General features: G+C 46.0%; 1 protein-coding gene and 1 pseudogene across 6 annotated transcripts in view; one reads left to right on the plus strand and one right to left on the minus strand.

Moving 5' to 3' along the window:
- ABAT (4-aminobutyrate aminotransferase) overlaps nt 1-22,681 on the minus strand; it is an 85,482-nt gene that overhangs the window by 47,763 nt on the left and 15,038 nt on the right. The gene's annotated exons all lie outside the window — the stretch shown is intronic.
- Nucleotides 11,657-16,114, plus strand: LOC145532999 (RNA-binding protein 7 pseudogene; annotated as a pseudogene). The gene has a single exon (XR_014073752.1). The product of XR_014073752.1 is annotated as an RNA-binding protein 7 pseudogene (transcript).

A 22,681-nucleotide genomic window follows, 5' to 3' on the forward strand; every position in this document is an offset into this window, starting at 1 on the left:
GCCATGCCCTCCTCCAGGGGATCTTCCCAACCCAGTGATCGAACCCGCGTCTCCTGCATTAGCAGGTGGATTCTTCACTACAGAGCCACCTGGGAAGCCCCATCAGGAAGAATAAGGTGAACTTAAATTCTGCACGCAGGCAGCATGGACATGGTGTCTCTAGAATAGAGTGAAGGGAGAAAAGAACAGACAAGGCTTCGAATCCAAGCCCTGAATGAGAGAGGCAGAGGCTTCGTTCTGGAGGCAGCACATAAGCGGAAAGACACGTCCTGGAAGTGCTGGGTGAGTTTCGGATTTCTGACCCCACAAGGGAGCGGGAGTGAGAGAACAGAATCTGGGTTGGGAAAGATGCTGTGCCAATGCTGAACAAGCTGACCAAGGCCAGCGGACCGGAGTCTGTTTGCTGAGTTTCATGAATGTTTACCAGGTGTCTGTCCAGTGAGCACATGCTCTGCTCTGCCCGGGGGACCCAGCATTCCCGCTCAGGGTGGGGGGGTGGGGGGTGGGCAAAAACCAGCAGATAAGGTCCGCGTGATGGGAGGAGACATGTTTCCTGTTTGGAGAAACCAAATCGTTTTAAGGACTCCAGGAACTGCTGAGGGTGCAAATACCACAGCTTGTTACAAACGAGCCGTTTATTTTCTCCCTGGTCTGCACTGAGGGCAGCTTGGAAACACTTTTTTGGTGACTGGAGTTACCACGTATGCCTGACGGTATTCCTATAATCCCTTGGAAATGCTTCAGCTTCAGAAATTCAAAGGATCTGATGCGTGATGGAAGGTCTGCTATGATTCAGTGAACAAATGCCTGCTGTACCAAGCGTGACCCACACTATCTCATCTACTCCCCAAATGCAAATTCTACTCTTCCCATTTTTTCAGGTGAGGGAACAGGCTCAGAGAGGTTCAGACACTTGCACAGGACACATAGCCAGAGCTTGGTTGGAACTAGGGCCCTCTGGGCTTGCAGACCAAGATCTGGGACTATTACCAGTTTGGTGGTTGTAGTCCTTACCCAGAAACCTCATCAATCAACTGAGACCAACAACCAACAAACACTTCCTTTACAGGGACAAAAAAACTTAACAGCTATCACTGTTTGCAGTCTTCCTGAAGATCTTCATCTTTTTTTGTTTGTGCTTTTTTTTTTTTGGCTGCAGCATGTGGACACTTAGTTCCCTGACCAGGGATCGAACCCACACCCCTGGCATTGGAAGCGTGGAGTCTTAACCACTGGACTGCCAGAGAAGTCCCAAGAAAGTCTTCATCTTTTGGCCTTGCATTCATTTCCAATCTCAGTCCACACTTGGCACTTTCCCTACATCCCAATTCTTATCCTACCTTCCCTTTCAGGGTGCAGGGGTCTGAATTCCATGAGGCACTCTATCCTACCCTAAGGCATGTAAGGTCCTTGGTGTCCAAGAAACAACATCTCTGCGACTCTATGGCACTCAGGACAGCTCCAGGTAACAGAGAATGCTGCCTGCACATTTCAAACATCAGTATATGAGGGATTTCCTTGGTGGTCCAGTGGTTAAGACTTCGCACTGACAATGCAGGGGGCATGGGTCCCTAGTCCCAGTCCCCTGGTCTGGGGACTAAGACCCCACATGCCATGTGGAATGGCCAAAAGATAAAATTAAAAAAAAAAATCAATATATGACCAACAGTTTGCCTACCTTTTCTTGCTTCCTAATTCTTCTAGCCTATGCTTTCAAAATTTTGATGCAGGAGAGACAGCTTAAGAGGAGGGGAGATCCAAGGACAGAGTCATGAAAAAGCCCCCGACGCATCACCTTCTGAACCAATCAAGTTGTTGACTGGCACAATGGCCATCAATCACGTGACCCTGGCCAAAACCTGGGGGCTTCTGGATGACACATGTGTGTTGATTTCCAAGATCCTCATGCCAATCTTATACCTCCTCCCATGCCCCCTGCAGTCTGGCAGCATCTGAGACATCAAACGTAGCCTGTCTGTTTAGGGAGGCTTCCCATGGTACTAGAGGGCAGATGGCTGAAGCTCTTATCTCTACAGCTTACAATGCCTTGTTTAGCTTGTTTATTGAAAGGAGGGGGGTCCCAAGGACAAAATAGAGCGCCAAAGAAACGGCTGGGACATGAACCTGAGGAGGAAGGCTGATCCCAGCTGCTGGTGATTATCAGTGTGCAAGGTAGACTGTCAAGCAAGTGCAAAACATCAATCGGCTTTCCTGTCTTTTGTCCACATAGAGCCAGATATTCAGAGTAAATAAAACTGGGATGGGGACTTCCTTGGTGGTCCAGTGGTTAAGACTGTGAGCTTCCACTGCAGGGGGCGGGGGTTCTATCCCTGGCTGGGGAACGAAGAGCACGTGTGCATGCTCAGTCACTTCAGCTGTGTCTGACTCGTTGTGACCCCATGGACTGTAGCCCACCAGGCTCCTCTGTCCATGAGATTCTCTAAGCAAAAATACTGGAGTGGGTTGCCATGCCTTCCTTTAGGGGACCTTCCTGACCCAGGGATTGAACCCGAGTCTCCTGCGACTCCTTCATTGCAGGCGGATTCTTTACTGCTGAGCCACTGAGGAAACCTCATATACCTCGTGGCACAGCCCACCTCCCCCCCACCACAAAAAAAAACACAACAAAAAACCTAGGGTGGAATTTATCCTGGTTGGCATACTCCCTGGAGGAGAAACCCACCCAGGTGTCCAAATCTCCTTTGGTTTCTGTCATCAGCAGTCATTCTCTACCTTACTTCTACCTTACCTCCTGTTGAGAAAAATGCCTCCATTTTATGCCTTCAGACAATTTTAGGAAAACAAACTTGCTAAGTAAAAAAAGCACATCTCTAAAATGACACTCCTCGCTTCTGTTCAGTCACTCGGTCATGCCTCACTCTTTTGCCATCCCATGGATAGCCTGCCAGGCTCCTCTGTCCATGGGATTCTCTTTTAAGCAAGAATATTGGAGTGGGGTGCCATTTCCTCCTCCTCCAGGGGATCTTCCCAACCCAGGGATCGAACCCAAGTCTCTTGCATCTTCTGAACCACTGAACCACCGGGGAAGGATACTCTTTGAGACATGTACAAAACCCCCAGCCATCCTCCAGGCAAAAAGGTAAGGGTTGTAGGAACAAATTAAAGTCTTTATATAGAAATCATATTAGTATTTCATACAATATGGGTGCCCCAACATTCCCTGGCTCCCTGCTACCCCCAGGATAAAGCCCAGCTGCTTATCTGGGTAACCCCCCACCCCCACCCCCCGCCTTCAACCTGTATGTCCTGCCCCTCCCCCTGTCCTCTGGGCGCTGACTCACATACAGTCTGCTCTTTGCTGCCTCCAGGTCATCTCTCACCAGATCCTGTCTGCTGGATTGTCCTCTCTGCCCCCTCCCGCTGTGGGTATTCCCTGAATCTTGGGCACTTCTGGCCACCTACTCCAAGAAGCCTTCCTGACTCTCAATTCAGGGTTAGACGCCACTCATCTGTATTTCTCCAGCAATCATTCTTTTTTTTTTTTTTTGCACACCTTGAGGCATGTGGAATTTTAGTTTCCCAGCTGGTGATGGAACCCACACCCCCTGCTTCCCACTGGAGCGCCAGGGAAATCTCAGCAATCGTTTTTTTTTTTTTAATAAAATATTTAAGGGAATTCCCTGGAGGTCTAGTGGTTAGGACTCTGAGTTTCCACTGGAGGGGACCCGGGTTCAATCCCTGGTTGGGGAACTAAGATTCTGCAAGCTGAATTGTGTGGGCCCCCCGCCCCCCGCCAAAACAAAAAAGCAAACACACAAGTCGACCTTAGCTCTACCTATCACCTTGTTCCAATTGTCAATATTTGTCATGATTAGATTAGCCACAGATTTATACACATATTCTTATGCATGTTCACCTGTACTGTGACAATCTGTTCACAATCCCTGTCTCTGCCTTTAGCCTGTGAAATGCATGTATTCACTCATTCATTCATTCCACGGGTCTGCCATCAGGCTCTGCTATTTCCTGACCATCTGTCACCTAAAGACACAACAGTAAATCCTGAGGACCCAGGCGGGGGTGGTGGGACCAGACATCAGAGTCCTTGCCCTCTGTTCCGGCCGAAGTGACAGACAATAAATAAATAAATAAAGAAGATAATTTCACATTGTGATGAGAGTCATCGGCATCCCTCAACAGAAAGAGGCTCATTCATCCGTCCCATCACCTCCAGCAGTGAGCAGCACGTCACATGCTGGACGCTTCGAGCACAGGTCCCCGCCGAGGCAGCCTGGGTTCTGTGGTCACTATGGTAACAGTCCTTTCCTTTCTCACCCCTCGAAAGGGGGACGTGGAGGGGAACCAGGGTGACTGAGGATCCACCCCAGCTGCTCAGGACTGAGACATGGCCCCCCCACCCACCCCCCGGCCCCCAAGTCCACTCCTAGGATGACTTTTCAAGGGTGCAAACATCTGGTTCACAAAACCAAAAGGCAACGAGTGGACGGATAAACACTCCCAATCGAGATTCTTTCTTGATCACCCTGAGGAGTCACCCCCAAAACGTCAATTGGTGAGAGCAACCCCCAACAGACAAAACACAGGAGCCTGCTTCCAGCCTTTGTGGATGGACTTTGAAGGCTCTGGTGAACTCGTGGGCTTATGGGCTCGGACTCAACCGGTGTGTTTCCCTGGTGGTCTTTATAGCACACCTGAGTAACTGGTTCTCAGGTGAGTTGTGGAGAGCAGTTCTTCTGGTAAGAGATGGGATAAGATGGCCTCTTACCATCCGCACCCCCCCACCCCAGCCTGATATCTCTGCAGAGACTGCTAGGGTCTAGAAAGCAAGCCAGGCCTGGGTGTGGAAGAGAAAGACCCCTCTAGGGTTATCCATCACTGGCTGAGTCAAGAAAGCTGGGGTTACAAGAGTAATAGTAATAGCAACAACAATATTTAGTGATCACTTGTGTGTGTGTGCGTGTGTGTGTGTGTATGTGTTAGTTGCTCAGTCATGTCTGACTCTTTGTGACCCCATGGACAGTAACCGGCCAGGCTCCTCTGTCCATGGGACTCTCCAGGCAAGAATCCTGGAGTGGGTTGCTGTTCCATTCTCCAGGGAATCTTCTCAACCCCGGGATCGAAGCCGGATCTCCTGCACTGCAGGCAGATTCTTTACCATCTGAGCCATCAGGGATCACTTGCTTTGGGTCAAACCCTGTTTCAAGCTTTTACATATACTAGTGCTTTTAATTTTTAGAATGGCTCTCGAAAGCAGTTACAATTATCATCCTCTCTTACCAAAAAAGAGATGGAAGTACAGAGAGGTTAAGTGACTTGCCCCAAAACACAGAACCACTAAGTAGATGAGCCAGGCCACAAGCCCAGGCTGGCTCTAGATCCAGCACTCTTAACCTCTACTCCAGAATGGAGATGTGAAGTCACTCAGATTCAGACTAGAAGTGGGCAAGACTGTTACCCTTCGTAATTTCCTCAGAAGGGAGGCGGTAGAGCAGCGGCATTGTGTGGATTTCGGCTGGGGCTGGAATCTGGCTCTGCCTCTGTTTTCTCAACTGGAAAATGGGTATGACAGAGCTCCCCCATCCCGAGGCTGCTCTGAGCATTACATAAGGCAGTCCATGGGCTGAGCTAGGCAGAATGCCCAGCATGTGGTGGGCCCTCAAACCATCTCAAACCTACAGAAAAGTTTCAAGTTGCTCAACAACCACCTATAATCGCAGAACCACCAACTGTTAACACTGAGCCACATATGTACCTATCCCATCTGTCAATCAATCTATGTACTTATTATCTCTCCTCTGAATTCTTTGAGAGGTACTTGCAGACTTTGTGATATTTCATTCCTAAATCCTCCAGCCTGTATATTCTGAAAACAGGGACACTGTCTTATAGAACTTCAGTACAAATGATCTGAGATACAAGATATGTCACCTTCAGGAAATTCACTATTGACATAATTTGTTGCTGTTTAGTTGCTAAGTCGTGTCCGACTGTTTTGCAACCCCATGGACTGTAGCCCGCCAGGCTCCTCTCATGGGATTTCCCAGGCAAGAATATTGGAGTGGGTTGCTATTTCCTTCTCCAGGGGATCTTCCCAATCCAGGGATCAAACCTGTGTCTCCTGCACTTATTTGCAGGCGGATTCTTTACATAATAGTATCAAATATTTTCTGTATTCAAATTCCCCCACTTGTCCCCAAAACATCTCTGGCGGCTTTCTGTTTCTCAAACTTCCCCTTGGAACCACTAATCACTGCACTCGTGTGCAAGGCTTTTTCATCTCTCTCTCTCTCATTTTTTCCTTTCGTTTCATCTCTTTTTAACCTGGGACCATTTTTCAGCCATTTTGCCTTTCATGCCACTGGTATTTCAAGAGTTTAGGCTGATCACTATGAATGTCTTCATATATTTCTGACTCCTTGTAAAATTAACTGTAATGGATAAAATGCAGAAAGCACTCTATAGGGTACCTGATGCCAGTGGTGCAGGGGACTTGGGGACCTGCAGCGGAGGACGTAGGGCATCAGGTCTACCTGGGTCTAAGAGGTTCCTGCAAGCAGTGACGGAGGATGGTTAAAGGTGATTAGAGCTTTGGCCGGTGGGCCAGGGTGGCAGGACCTCTGCAGACAGAGGCCCTGGCGAAGGGGAATGAAGGCGGCAACTTAGAATCACAAGTAGCAGCGAGGCCTGGAGGTTGAGGTGCTGAACAAGCAGGGTCCGTGCCTACGTGAACTAGAACCTTCCTGAGGCTGGTCCTTGTCTTCGGATCTGTCCTTTCCTTCAAGATGCCAAGGGCACTGCCCAGCCCACCAGCAGCGTTCACTCACAGATAGATACTGGCCGCCAAGCCTCCCAAACATTCAGGAATGGAGAAGCACAAAGGATTCCCTTCCAGGGGGCGACGTGATCGCCTGCCCTCACGCACCAACTGCTCGATCTTAAACGGCAAGTTGCCAGGGTTCCCACATCCTGCCCTGGAAATCAAATCTCCCTTTCTCAACCTGCTTGCCTCTTGAGGCCTGGGCTGCTTCAGTCAAAAAATACAAAAGGAACTTCTAACCGACCCCAGAAATAAACACTGTGAGCATGTTGCCAGCCAAAGTTTCCTACATCTCCTTGTCATAAGCCCCCCATATGCCAAACAAACTCCTTCTGTCTTGTGGAGGAAGAAAGCGAAATGTGTCCTGAAAGAGCCCCCTGAGCCTTCGAGTTTCAAAGAGGAAGTTGTGTGTGTGTGTATGTGTATGTGTGTGTCTGTGTGTGCTGTTTTAGCCCTTATGACAAAAGGCAAGGATCTCTTTGGGGGGCTTGAGCAAAAATGCCCTTTCAAGGTGACCCTCACTTCATTTCCTAGGGCCAGGAGGCAGATGCATTAAGAAGCGGTTCAGCCAACCTACTGATGCAAATTCAATTCCTTACTTAGCATTTTAACATCCATCTTTGTTTATCTTGTTATCATTTGAAAGGGGCTCATACATCAAAAAAAAAAGTCAACTATACTTCAACAAAAAATTAAAATAGGAGGGCTCATCCTGCCATGTTCTCTTCACAAAATATCCTTGAACAATCTGTCATGCAGGTTTCTGTGTCCTTCAGATAGAAAGTCACCCACAGGCATACTTGCATATGTGCCGCGGGGTACACATTTACACACCCACTACCACAGATAACAGTGACACACCTCCATATGTCAGCAGATACGTGCAATACGTGCAAATACATGCACACACACACACACACACACATCTGCACTCACAATGCCCGGTCGTCAGGGTCCTGCAGCAAGCCCAGCTCTTGCCTGCTTACAATGCCTCCTCTATGCCATCCTGCAGAGTTTCAGGGACGCGGCCAGCTGGTTCATCCTAAGAGGCGCCGCCGGGTATCAGCTCCCGCCTCGGGAGGATGCTCTAGACTCCCAGGCTGTCCCCAGAACATTGGCTCAGATACTGGAGGGGGAACAGGGCTCCTCCGAAGCAAAGCAGATTTGGAAAAGGATGCGCTCAGCTGGCTCCTAGCAAGCGCTTAGAGGAGAGGGATGGGGAGAAGGTGAGGAGGAGGGAAGGGAGAGAGAGCGTAAGGTGGAAAGATGGATTCAGAGAGAGAGAGAGAGAGAAAGATTTCCAGACAGAAGCAGAAAGAAAAAGATCCACACGAACCACCTGCTCTGGGACTTTCTGAAATAGGCTGTTTTTGTCCCCTTGACCCCTTCCAGGAGCCTCTCTCTTGATTTTTCTCTAGCCAGCTCAGGAATTCCTGAAGCTACAAAGCACAGACCCAAGGCTGCGGAAGACTAAATGGCTTCCCCTGGACAGTGGCGGCAGAACCAGCCTGTGTCGGGGCCACAGCCCTGAGGGGCTCTGAGGGGTGCCAGGTCATCTCCAAGACCTCTGGGGCCAGGGGGAGGGGCGGCTGCCCTGGTCCTTACAGTCCATCTGACCCCCGTCTCTGGGAGGGGGTCTGGAGGATTACTCTAGCCTCCCAATTACAGCCGAAGCTGGGGTCAGTGCCTGTGCACAGGGGTGCCCAGAAGAGGGCGTGGCAATGGTCATAAGATGGGGAGGTTGAGTGGGGGGAGCCCAGAGCTTTCCATCACAGGCTGCTCATCAGTTGCCATGACGACGGCAAGGAGGTGGGGTCGCCCAGACCGGAGGCTGCAAGAGAGATGGGTTGGTTCTAAATCACCGTGACAGCGCTTCAGTTGAGCTATTACGCCGTTGCCGTGGCAACCAAAGCACTCAAATCGCAGAGGAAATCTATAATTATTACAAGCCAGATACAGGCGAACTTGGGGCGGTAATCAGCACGTTCGGGCAATTCAACCTGAACCTTGGGGGTGGCTTGGAGGATACTGACCCTCCCCCCCAGCCCCCAGTTCTGGGAAGAATAAGGCCAGAGGAGTTTCAGCAAGGCAGATCTGTTGATGACACAGAAAGGAAACCTAGAAGAATCTTTCGGCGAAATGAGGAGTAAACACTCGGTGAAACCACACGAAAATGTCAACATTTGACCACTGGAAAACATTTCCCCTGAATTTATTATGGAAATTCCCAACATATAGCAAAGATGAATTAATTGTCATACCTGTCCACCCACAGCCTGACTTCTGCTGTTAACATTTTTACCATAATCACTTCATCACAGCATCTACCCCGCTCTCCATCCATTAACCCTCCTGATTTGCTGAAGCATTTCAAAGTAAATTGCAGACAACAGTACCCTTCCCCCTCAAGTGCTTTAGCCTGCAAAAAATAAAATATTTGATCATTTTTAACAACCAAAACAGCAATTCCACCTGATTCAATCTAAATAGAATAAAATCTAGATTTCTGTCTGTCATCTAGCTGTCCACCCATCCATCCACCTATCTTCTCTTCCATCCATCCACCCACCCAGTCTCCCACCCATCCTTCTATTCATCCATCCATCCATCCACTCATTTATCCATCCATCCATCCATCTATTCACTCACTTATCTATTCATCCATCCATCCATTCTCTCACTCATCCATTCATCCATCCACCCACCCAGTCTCCTACTCATCCTTCTATCCATCCATCCACCCACTCATTTATCCATCCACCCTCCCACCCATCCATCTATCTATTCATCCATCTATGTTTTTTAAAAAGGTTTCACAGTTTTATTGAGAAATAACTGACCTACATCACTGACTAAGTTTAAGGTATATAGCATGATGGTTTGATTTACATATACTGTAAAATAATCACCATTGTAAGTTTAGTTATAATCTATCATATCACATAGATACAATAAAAATTTTCCTTAGGATGAGAACTCTTGGGATTTGCTCTCTGAACAACTTTCCTGTGTATTATACAGCAGTGTAAACTATCATCATCCTTATACATTTCATCCCTAGTCTTCATTTATCTCATAACTGGAAGTTCATAACTTTCAGCTGCCTTCATTCAGTTTTCCCTTCCTGTACCCCATGCCTCTGGCAACCACAAGTCTGACTTTTTCTCTGTGAGCTTGATGGGTATCAAGCTCATAATCTAAAACTTTTGTTTTAGATTCCACATATAAGTGAGATCATACAGTATTTGTGTTTCTCTGTTTGACTTATTCACTTAGCAACATGCCTTTGAGGTCCATCTAGGAGAAAAATATTTGTATAATACATAATTAACAAGTTTCACATGAAAAGGAAATAGAAAGACAATGTTCAGATTTAGATATACATGAGCCTCAACTCAAAACTAGTATCAGAGTATTGACTTCAAAAACAAATATTCAAATTATATCAGAAATTTTTAAAAATCATTACACAAGTCAGCTTTTCTACATACTTCCAGTTGCCTTCGCCCATCTATCTTTTCTTCCATCCATCCACTCCCCCAGTCTCCCACTCGTCCACACATCCATCCATCCATCCATGCATCCCTGGGAGAGCTCATGTGCACTCACGGTTTCCACACATGATTCCCCACCCGTGAATCTTCTTCCTTGTTCCAACCGGAGTCCTGCACATTAAGCTCGATACATTTCCAGCTAAAAACCATGATTTTTTCCCCTTGACTGCTTCTATCGCATTCCCTGTGTTCAGCATCTCAGCAAGTAGAACCATTGCCTACCCGGTCATTCAAGCCGGAAACCCGAGACACAGCCTTGATCCCTCCCTTCCTCCCTTCACTCAGTACTATGCCCTGGCATTTTTCCTCCACACCAGCTGCAGCCTCCACCTTCTCCTCTTTCTCCTGTCCCAGTTGTGGTCCCCATCGTGTCTTAGGTGGACGGCTGCCCCAACCTCCTGACTGGCCTCCCGGCTGCCATCTCACTCTCCCTTTGCTTTCTCCACTCTGCTTGATTGTCATGAACTATCTCATCATGCTGGAGGGGTCACACATTTCTACAAATACTTGGGAGAGCAATTGATCAAAATCTAAGCCAAAGAAGTTGCAAAGGAGCAGTATGGGACAATGTCCCCTGAGTCCCCAGCAGCTCTTAGACTTGGGTATCATATTGGTTTGAGACTTAAGTGGACCAGTGGGTCTGGGGAACATGGCTTTATGAGCAGTCACAAGTGTCAACACTAGCTCTTCGTGAGCTCACAAAGCTCACAAAGCCTTCCTGCTTTGTGAGCCTCCCCGGAAAACACACAGCATCCCCACTGCACCCTCAGGGAAGGTCAGCCCTGCAGGGGCTGGTTATACTAGATGATGGTCTTCTTCCCTGTTCCAGGATGATGGCAGAGTGTGTGTTAGTTGCTCAGTTGTGCCTGACTCTTTGTGACCCCATGGACTGTAGCCTGCCAGGCTCCTCTGTCCATGGGATTCTCCAGGCAAGAATACTGGAGTGAGTTTCCATTTCCTAGTCTCCTGAGTCTCCTGCATTGACAGGCAGGTTCTTTCCCCACTAGCACCACCTGGGAAGCCATACATAACCAGAGGGTGAAGCAAAAATTGGAACACACTTTGAAGGTGTGGCAAGTTTCAAGGGAGCACAAAGGGGCTGACAGGAAGACACCTGGTCTGAGGTCATGTTCAGACCTTGCAGGGCCCCTGTGCCTCAGTCTCCCCAGCTCTGCAAGGGGCTGACTATACCTTGCAGGGTCGTTCTCAAGATCAAAGGTGGTGATGGAGGTGAAAACAGTGTGTTGAAGTCATCTTGCTACACCAAGGGAGTTACCTTCAGATCTACTCAGCCCACTTCTTTTTATTATTTTTAGTGGTTTTAAACTTATTTATTTACTTATTTGTGGCTGTGCTGGGTCTTCATTGCTGCGTGGGCTGTTCTCTAGTTGTGGCAAGTGGGGCTGCTCTCTGGTTGCAGTGCGTGGGTTTCTCATTGCAGTGGCTTCTCTTTTGCGGAGCACGGACCCTAGGGCGAGCAGGCTTCAGTAGTTGTGGCTCCCGGGCTCTCGAGCACAGGCTCAGTAACTGTGGTGCCAGGACTGAGTTGCCTGGCAGCACGTGGCATCTTCCCAGACCAGGGATCGAACCCCTGTCTCCTGCATTGGCAGGTGGATTCTTTACCACTGAGCCACCAGGGAAGCCCCAGCCCACTTCTTTTTAAATTATAGTTGGTTTACAATGTGATGTTAATTTCTGCTGAACAGTAAAGTGATTCAATTACACCTATATGCGTGTGTATATGTATATCCTTTTAAAATATTCTTTTTAATATCCTGTTTATCACAGGATACTGAATATAGCTGCCTGTGCTATACAGTAGGAGCTTGTTGTTTATCCATCCTATATGTAATAGTTTACATCTGCTGATCCTAAACTCCCAGTCCTTCCCTCCCCTACCTCCTCCTTGGCAACCACAAGTCTGTTCTCTATGTGTGTGAGTCTGTTTCTGTATCACAGATACGTTCATTTGTGTCGTATTTTAGATTCTACACATAAGTGGTATTATACGGTATTTGTCTTCCTCTTTCTGACTTACTTTGCTTAGTGTGATAATCTCTAGCTCCGTGCATGTTGTTACCAATGGCATTATTTCATTCTTCCTCATGGCTGAGTAGTATTCTGTTGTGTACATGTACCACATCTTCTTGATCCATTCAACTGTGGATGGACATTTAGGTGGTTTCCCTGTCTTGGCTATTGTAAACAGTGCTGCTACGAACATTGGGATGCATAGGAGTGGGATTGCTGGATCACGTGGTAACTCTAGTTTTTAGTTTTTTTCCTTCAGTTCAGTTGCTTAGTTGTGTCTGACTCTTTGCGACCCCAATGGATTGCAGCATGCCAGTTTCCCCTGCCCATCACCAACTCCCAGAGCTTGCTCAGACTCATGTCCATCAAGTCGGTGATGCCATACAACCATCTCATCCTCTGTCATCCCCTTCTCCTCCTACCTTCAATCTTTTCCAGCATCAGGGTCTTTTCCAATGAGTCAGTTCTTCGCATCAGGTGGCCAAAGTATTGGAGTTTCACCTTCAGCATCAGTCCTTCCAATGAACATTCAGGACTGATTTCCTGTAGGATGGACTGGTTGGATCTCCTTGCAGTCCAAAGGATTCTCAAGAGTCTTCTCCAACACCACAGTTCAAAAGCATCAATTCTTCAGCACTCAGCTTTCTTTATAGTCCAAGTCTCACATCCATACATGACTACTGGAAAAACCATAGCTTTGACTAGATGCACCTTTGTTGGCAAAGTAATGTCTCTGGTTTGTAATATGCTATCTAGGTTGGTCATAACTTTTCTTCCAAGGAGCAAGCATCTTTTAATTTCATGGCTGCAGTCACCATCTGCAGTGATTTTGGAGCCCCCCAGAAATAAAATCCCTCACTGTTTCCATTGTTTCCCCATCTATTTGCCATGAAGAGATGGGACCGGATGCCATGATCTTAGTTTTCTGAATGTTGAGTTTTTTTACGGAACCTTCATACTGTTCTCCGTAGTGTGCTCAGCCCACTTTTGAACACCAAACACCCCTAAGCACCTGGAACAAAAGCTGTACCTGTTGCTTCTGTCTGAGCGCCTATTTTGTGTCTAGGACTGAGGTAAGCACTTTTTCTATATAGTCTCTTTTAAGCCTCAAAACAACTCCTTTCTGTTAGAGATTTTTCCTTGTATTTTGCAGATGTGAAAGAGGCACAGAGAGGTTAACAAGCTTCCCTGATAACCTACAGAGGAGTGCTACCCAGGTACCCCCAAATCTTTCTGGCTGCCAAGTCCACAATTTTCTCATTCCTTAATCATTATTACTTCTTAAATCAGAACTGTGTGTGTGTGCATGCTCAGTCACTTAGTTGTGTCCGACTCTTTGCTACCCCAGGGACTGTAGCCCACCAAACTCCTCTGACCATGGGATTCTCCAGGCAAGAATACTGGAGCAGGTTGTCATTTCCTTCTCCAGAGGATCTTCCCGACCCAGGGATCAAATCTGCATCTCTTGTGTCTTCTGCATTGAAGGTGGACTCTCTACCACTGTGCCACCTGGGGAGCCCCCTTTAGATCAGTGCAGTTAAAAATGTACACCTGACTCTCGAACAACATGGGGGTCATGGTCACCAACCCCCACAGTTCAAAATCTGTGTAGCGCTCTCTCTGCCTCAAAAACAAAAGAACTGATAATGACTCATCTCAGGGCAGGAAGCTGACCTATGTGGATAGAACCAGGATTCAAACCCTAGTTTTTTGTATTCCATATACTGTGAGCTCTAATTCTGCACAAACTCTCCACCATGCTTAGTTAATTCAAAGACCTGTAAAGTGAAAATATAGGTACTGTATTTTTTAAAAGATATTTTTGATGTGGATCATTATTTTAAAGTCATTGTTGGGCGATCCGCGCTTCCTTGGCGGAAGCCGGACGGTGCGCCCCGGCACCGTGACAGGCTGGTCCAGTAATTAAAGTGAAAATTCCGAAAGACAAGGATGGCAAACCGAAGCAGTTTGCATTTGTGAATTTCAAACATGAAGTATCTGTTCCTTATGCCATGAATCTGCTTAATGGAATCAAACTTTTTGGAAGGCCTATCAAGATTCAGTTTAGATCAGGAAGCAGCCATGCCTCACAGGAGGTCAGTTTGTCATATCCCCAGCATCATGTTGGAAATTCAAGCCCTACTTCCACATCTCCTAGCAGGACGGTGGATAACATGACTCAATCAGCACAGACAGTTCAAAGATCTTTCTCGTCTTCAGAAAATTTTCAGAGACAAGCAGTGATTAACAATGTTTTGAGACAGATGTCATATGGAGGGAAATTTGGTTCTCCACATCTGGATCAGTCAGGATTTTCCCCATCAGTTCAGTCACATAATCATACTTTTAACCAGTCTTCAAGCTCCCAGTGGCGCCAAGATACACCATCATCACAGAGAAAAGTCAGACTGAATTCTCATCCCTACATGATGGATAGACATTATAGCCGTGAACAGCGTTACAGTGATCCCGGGTCTGACCATCATTACAGAGGAAACAGAGACGATTTTTTCTATGAAGACAGGAATCATGATGGCTGGAGCCATGACTATGATAACAGAAGAGACAGTGGTAGAGATGGAAAATGGTGCTCATCTCGACGCTAACAAGTGTTATAAGGATTTTTCATAGGGTCATTTTAGGTCCTTTTTGTTAACTTGTTGCTTGGAATGTTTTCTTAAAAAACTATAGAGCAGCTTTACAAGTTGTCACATTTCTTTGTAAAAGTTTTAAAACCCAATAGCAATTCAGTACAGACATGAGAAGAATTGTGGTTCTAGTTTTATTACATTCATAGCCTTTCACCTCAGGGTTTTAAAAAGAGGAAAGGGTTTTATGCAAAAGAAAGTGCCACAATTCCTAATCATTTTAGACAATTGAGTAAAGGATGTATTATATGGATTAGTTGTATTATGAAGAAAATATTTTAATTATTTTTTTGTATTGCAAGAAGCTTCTTGGTGGTGAATCAGATTTTTGGTGTATATAATGAAAAATATTCAAGTTGATAGTCAGAATTGACTCAGTATTTTGTTAATAAATGTTTATGAGAAATGAGAAAATGTTTAACTTCAGTGATTCATTTTACTAACATATGAGAAAGCTTTTTGATAAAGTTTGGGGATAAACCATATTTAACTTCTCAGAGAACTTAAGTGTAAGTTCTGTGACATGATCTTGAGCATACAAGTATACATCTACACATGCTATTTCGTTGTAAAATTTTAGAATTTGCTCATTAAATCGATGTTTTACTGAAGCCATTCAGGAAGTTAAATATCACTAAATGTATTTTTTTTACAGTAAAAATACAGTGTTAATGTAAATCCTCATTTCTGGAAGAACAAAAATATAAATGCATAGTTTGATAAATGGTAAAATGTTTTACTGAAAATGTACTTTTTAAAGTACTGCCTCTATGACTCAAACTTCGAAAATTTTAAGATTGTACCCAGGACAGTTGTACAGGGATACATTTTATTATGGAGATTGTACAGGTTGCTTTTTGTTTTTGTTTGAACATTTGAAAGAATTTAAAACATTTTCTGATTTAAAAATTTTTAAATCTTGTTTAACAACACTTTTATGTATCAAGATGCTGTTTCCCTTTCATTGTAGAACTTGTTTATAAAAATTAATTCCTTGTAAAATTTGGATCCTTTTTAATATTAACTACAACATTTGTACTATGTTGCTTTTTAATATATTGAAAACAGAAAAAAAAAATAAAGTCACTGTTGAATTTGTTACAATATTGCTTCTGTTTTATAGTTTGATTTTTTGGCTGCAAGGCATGTGGGATCTTAGCTCCCCCGCAAGGGACTGAATCACATCCCCTGCTCTGGAAGGCAAAGTCTTTAAGCACTGGACTGCCAGGGAAGTCTCTAGGTTCTATATTTATTGAAAACAATCTATGCAGTTCAATCTGTGTCCGTCAAGGGTCAGTTCTAAATGCGAGTAAGGTATGTAATTTAAAATTTTCTATTAAGTTAACTATAATTTAATAAAATTTTAAAAATAAATAAAATGGATATAAATCATTGGGAAATTCATAGATCACCTAACATCTAAAATAGGACTGGATAAAGACCAGAGCTGATATATGTATAACTAATTCAGTTAGCTATTGTAAATCAACTGTACTCCAATAAAAATTAAAAAAAAAAGATCTGAGCCATTCTCAAATGACTGCATATCCCTGTTTAAACTTTTTTTTTTTCCCTACTGAACATGTTACCATAAAAGAGAAAGAGATGAAATTTTAAAGTTAGTTGTATGTCCTATTTGGGGCTTCCCAGGTGGCTCAGACTGTAAAGAATCTGCCTGCAATTCAGGGGACACAGTTCCCATCCCTGGGTCAGGAAGATCCTCTGGAGAAGGAAATGGCAACCCACTCCAGTATTCTTTTTTTTTTGGTTTCCTCTTTCATATTCTTTAATGACAGTGAGGTAAAACCAGTTGTTTTTAGGGGGATTTCAGTATGGAAGGATATATATGAAAAGTGGTATGATGACAGCATCATGTTCTTTAGAGAATTTATACAATGATTCCAATTTTTTTAACATTATATATAAAGTTGTTTTTGTTTAGTTGCTAAGTGGAGTCTGACCCTTTTGCAACCCTCTGGACTACAGCCCACCAGGCTCCTCTGTCCGTAGGGTTATCCCAGGCTAGAATACTGGAGTGGGCTGCCATTTCCTTCTCCACAACTCCGGCATTCTTGCCTGGGATAACCCCCTGGACAGAGGAGCCTGGCAGGCTGTAGTCCAAGGAGTTGAAAATAGTTGGACACAACTGAGCTCACACACACATACACACACTCAGGTCTCCAACATCACATATTATCTCCTCAGAGAAGCTTTTTTTTTTAACCTCATGGAAATATGCTTATCCTGCCTGAATTTCTCACAGCTCCTTGTGTTATTATTCCTTCCCGTTTATCACAGATGGCACATTTACATTTATCTGTGTATCTTCCTTTTTCAAATTTTTCATCGTTTATTTATTTATTTTGGGCTGTGCTGGATCTTCGCTGCTGTGCACCGGCTTCCCACTGTGAAGGCCTCTCTTGCTGTGGAACATGGGCTCTGCAGAGCGTGGGCTTCAGCAATCGTGCTGAACGAGTTTAGTTGCCCTGTGGCATTTGGAATTGTCCCAGACCAGGGATCGAACCAGTGTCCCCTGAACTGGCAGCTGGAATCTTAACCACTGGACCATCAGGGAAGCCCTGCATATTTTCTTAATCTGTGTCTTCCAGGCCGTTCCCCAGAGAAGGGGTGGGTCCCCAGCACAGTGCCTGGCACACGAGCACTATGTATCGAGTGGATTCTTACTATTTCCATTTTATAGATGAGAGAGCTCAGGACTTGGAAGAAGACAAACTTCTCCAAAATGACACAATTATATTACAAAATTATTGATATTCATCATATGATATCACTTACATATGGATCTAAAAAAATGATACTAATGAAAAGAGGCCCACAGACATAGAAGACAAATTCATGGTTACAAAAGTGGAAAGGGAGGCGGGGAGGGATAAATTAGGAGTTTGCGATTAGCAGATACAAACTACTTTATATACAATAGATAAACAACAAGGTCTTACTGTATAGCACAGGGAACTATATTCAACATCTTATAGTCAACTAAAAGGGAAAAGAAAAAAAATTAATGACATCCTCTTGCGTGCAAAGTCCTAACCCAAAGCGTCTAGAAGTTCTAGAAATGTGGCCAATTTGCTAGCACACAGTTAAACTCAAGAAAGAGCACCTGTGAAATAAAGGGTGTGTGTTAACTATGGAATCAATTCCCTCTCTTTGACATGAGACCCAGAAGGTAGGACCAACCAACCAAGCCGTTATGTTATTTGCATTTCCGATCTGAGAGTCAGAACATCATGCCTGCTCTCTCTCCAAACAGACTGTGATGTATAGTATCTGGGTTCAACACTTTTAGAAAACAATGGAGCCCCAAAGAGTCAAGCGATATTAAATATTTGAATCCCAAATAATTCCACCCCCAGAAACGTAGCTAATGCAATCAATCTTAAATAAAGTAATAGTTCTGGGCTCTGTTGTTCAGAACAGTGTATTTTAGAAGAGTGGACCACTAAAAATGATGTAAACAACCAACAGCAAAGGACTGCTCAAATAAGTTGTGATATGATAATTATTTACTGGAAATCATGTAAAAAGGCAGGGGAACGAATTTTGAAGCGATGTAAATGAGAGAGAAAAGACCATAAAATTTTATATGCAGTCTGGCTAGAATTTCATAGAGATGCAAAAACAAGCCCATAAACCAATACACGGAAAAGGAAGGCTGGAAAGAAATGAAATTTCTGTTCAACACCGTTTTGCCTTGGATATGGGGCTATAGAGAAGTCTGCTTTTTTCCACCTCTTGGTATTTTCTGAATCATCACTAATGACCTGAAAGCAGCCTCTCTCTTTCTCTAATAACACACAGAAAGAAACTGTAAGACTGAGCTAGGGCGGCCTCAGTTGATGGCAGCCGGATGTGTCTAGACATTTAACCACAGGAAAATAAGTACTGGATAACTTGACATTATTGGCATTCACAGAGAGCCTCACAGGCACTGGGACATTGATCTGTGTTCAGTTTGGTTTCCGAAGGTATGGGAAGGGATGAGCTCTCAGATGGACTCCAAAGAGGACATTTGTTCTCTGGCACTGAACCAGGTCAAACTGGATTCTGACCCCAGGTGTAAAATACTTGAAAGTTGAAAGTAGGTCAGCAGGGTCAGGGAGCGCAGGGCACATCTTGTCGCCACAACCCGAAACTTCAAGGCTCGTCCCAAGACACAGAAGGAAAGGGGAGCTTGGGAAAGGAAACCTGGGATTCCTGGAAGGCCAGACAAGAGGACATGTTGAGGCCTGGCAGCCCGGGGATTCAAATTCTAGGCTATGAATCTGCACACTGTGGAGTGATTTTTGCAAATGAAGACCCATCTCTGCTCGTCCGTTTCTGTGGCTGCGACAGAAAGCGCATAGCCGCACTGCGGAAAACACTGGCCATCTGGCCCTTCCAGAAAAAGTTAGCCGACACTGATCCAGGCTTTCCAAGCTTTGAAACCACAGATTGAGTCTGTCTTCCTTAGGACACAACGGTGACGCACGCGTATCCAGGTTCAGAGTTCAGTCTGTACAGAAAGGGCGCTCGCGCGGGGTTTGGCCGAGCCACCCGCTGCAGCACTCATGGGCTCTTTTTCCTGCTAACACACCGGCAGCGCTGGAGGTGTGTGTTTCTCCGGAGCCGGCATTTGCTGTCTGCCCAAGTTTTCTGTCTTTACCAACATTTACAAGACTCCTCCACACCCACCTTGACGTGATCTTGCTTTTTTTTTCCCCTAGTTTTTGGCTGCTCCATGTGGCCTGTGGGATCTTGGTTCCCTGATCAGGGATCCAGTCAGAGTCCCCTGCAACGGAAGTGTGGTGTCTTAACCACTGACCTCCAGGGACATCCCTATCTTGCTTTTTTTTTTTTTTTTGGCTGTGTTGGGTCTTCGTTGCTGTGCAGGCTTTTTCTCTAGTTGCGGCAAGGTGGGGCTACTGTCTAGTTGCGGTGAGCGGGCTTCTCATTGCGGTGGCTTCTCTTGTTACTGAGCCCTGGCTCTAGGGAGCTCGGGCTCCCATAGCCGTAGCTCACAGGCTTTGGAGCACAGGCTCAGTAGTTGTGGCCCACCGGCTTAGCTGCTCTGTGGCTTGTGGGATCTTCCCGGACCAGGGATCGAACCCGTGTCTCCTGCATTGGCAGGTGGATTCATTACCACTAAGCCACCAGGGAAGCCCCCCATCTTGCTTTTTGACCAGAAAAAATTTAAGTGAAAACTGTATATCATTCTTGTGTCTGGAAAGCAGTATCGTTTGCTGTAAATACTGTAGGTCACTGTAGAGCAGTGGTCCCCAAACTTTCCGGCACCAGGGACCAGTTTTGTAATGAGGGCTGATCCCAGAGGGATTGCTTTAAAGTGAAGCAGATCACATGAGCACCAAAGAATTGATCCTTTCAAACTGCTGTGCTAGAGAAGACTCCTGAGAGTCCCTTGGACAATAAGGAACTCAAACCAGTCAATCCTAAAGGAAATCAATAACCTACCAACAGTGTCTGATTGCAAAGAGGATAAAACCCAACTTTTTCACTATAACCTCAAAGTCCTTGGACCGGGTCCTGTGCGCACCTGCTGTGCAGAGCCGAGCCTCCAACCTGGGAACACGCTTCCCCGTCTCTGAACGACTGGCATCTTTCACAGCTCAGAAACCACCCCGTCAGAGGCCTTTCTTTCTTTCTTCAGTGGCTCAGTCGTGTCCGACTCTTTGCCACCCCATGGACTGCAGGATGCCAGGCTTCCCTGTCCTTCACTATCTACCAGAGTTTGCTCAAACTCATGGCCATTGAGCCAGGGATGCGATCCAGCCATCTCATCCTCTGTCACCCCTTCTCCTCTTGTGCTCAGTCTTTCCCAGCATCAGGGTCTTTTCCAATGAGTTGGCTCTTCGCATCAGGTGGCCAAAGTATTGGAGCTTCAGCTTCAGCAACAATCCTTCCAATGAGTGCTGCTAAGTCACTTCAGTCATGTCCGACTCTGTGTGACCCCATAGACGGCAGCCCACCAGGCTCCGCTGTCCCTGGGATTCTCCAGGCAAGAATACTGGAGTGGGTTGCCATTTCCTTCTCCAATGAGTATTTAGGGTTGATTTCCTCTAGGATTGACTGGTTTGAGTTCCTTATTGTCCAAGGGACTCTCAAGAGTCTTCTCTAGCACACAGTTTGAAAGGATCAATTCTTTGGTGCTCAGCCTTCTTTATGGTCTGACTCTCACATTGCCTTGCTGACTCCCACAGATTCAAGTCATGGAATTTGATTTTCACTGAGGCCCTTCGCCATTTCCCATTTGTTCATGGATACATCTGTCTCCCTGCCTGAGGATGCAAGCTCCCATTCACCTCTCTCTTATTGTCGACGTAAAATATAATTTATGTGTTGAGTGTTGCTCAGTCCTTGGGATGTGGACACCTCTGGGGCTGGGGCGTCAGGCTCAGTGGTTAAGAACCCGTGTGCCAATGCAGGGCTCACGGGTTCCATCCCTGGTCTGAGAAGACCCCACATGCTTCAGGGCAACTCAGAACGAGTGCCGAAAATGCTGAGCCCTAGAGCCTGTGCTCTGCAACGAGAGAAGCGCCGCAATGAGAGACACGTGCACCGCCACTAGAGAAGGCCAGTGCACGGCGATGAGGACCCAGCACAGAAAAAAAAATGCTCCACAACAAGGAAGACTTCTTCCCATTTAGTGGATGAGAAAGCCAAGGCAAAGAAAGCTGAAGTGCCCCTTGGTGTTCTTTGCTCTCTGCTCACTGATGTTGGCAAACATCCTGTGAGGCAAAGGCAGAGCTTTTTTGCAGATGGGGACACTGAGACCCACGGAAGTTTAAGTAAGTCTCACCCCCTGCTCCTTGTATCGAATAAGTGACAATCGGGCCTGCTTTTCTGCAGAATCACGAGCACGGTGCTATGGGGTGATACTATGCTCACGGAGAAACATAATCTCTACCATCATTTGGCTCCTGCAGAAAATGAGAAGTACAGCAAGTCACTGGCCTCTTATCGCAGCCAGTAGGAACCATCTGCTTCTCATTCCTGTCTTCACAGAAGTCTCCGAGGAGTTCTCGCTCCCAACGCCAGCTCAAGTGCGGAGATGCCTTGCAGACTCAGCAACTTCCCCCAATAACCATGTGGCATTGACATGCCACTTCTTTCCAAAGGATGTCCCCAAGCAAACCTGGGACTATTCATTTCACAGAGTTGAAGAGACGTGGGAAAAAAGTTCTCCTGGATACGAACTCGGGGTAGACACAGGTGGATGCCAGTGCTCCCAGTACCAGCTTAGCAGCTCCCAGAGCACGGTTTTAGGTGGGGGACAGGGAGGAGGTCGGGGATGTGCACCGTGTGGGTGGAGAACGGGGCACAGAGCTGTGTGAACTCACCCCCTCAGGGTCCCCAGTTGGAACTCAGGTGTTAGGATGCGGTGGACTCCAGAGTTTCTTTCTCCTCTGTCCATGAGCACCAGCCCGGATGTGGCCCAAAGCCAGCTTTCTTTCTTAATTAATTTTTATTGGAGTCTAGTTGCTTTATTTCTCTTTGAGATGACCTGCCCTGGTGGCTCAGTGGTAAAAGAATCCGCCTGCAATGAGGGAGACGTGGGTCTGATCCCTGGGTCAGGAAGATCCCCTGGAGAAGGGAATGGCAACCCACTCCAGTGTCCTTGTCTGGAAAAT

This window comes from Giraffa tippelskirchi, chromosome 13 (assembly GCF_054371585.1).
Source record: "Giraffa tippelskirchi isolate mGirTip1 chromosome 13, T2T-mGirTip1v1.2.pri, whole genome shotgun sequence".
In the NCBI taxonomy this organism is placed as follows: Eukaryota; Metazoa; Chordata; class Mammalia; order Artiodactyla; family Giraffidae; genus Giraffa; species Giraffa tippelskirchi.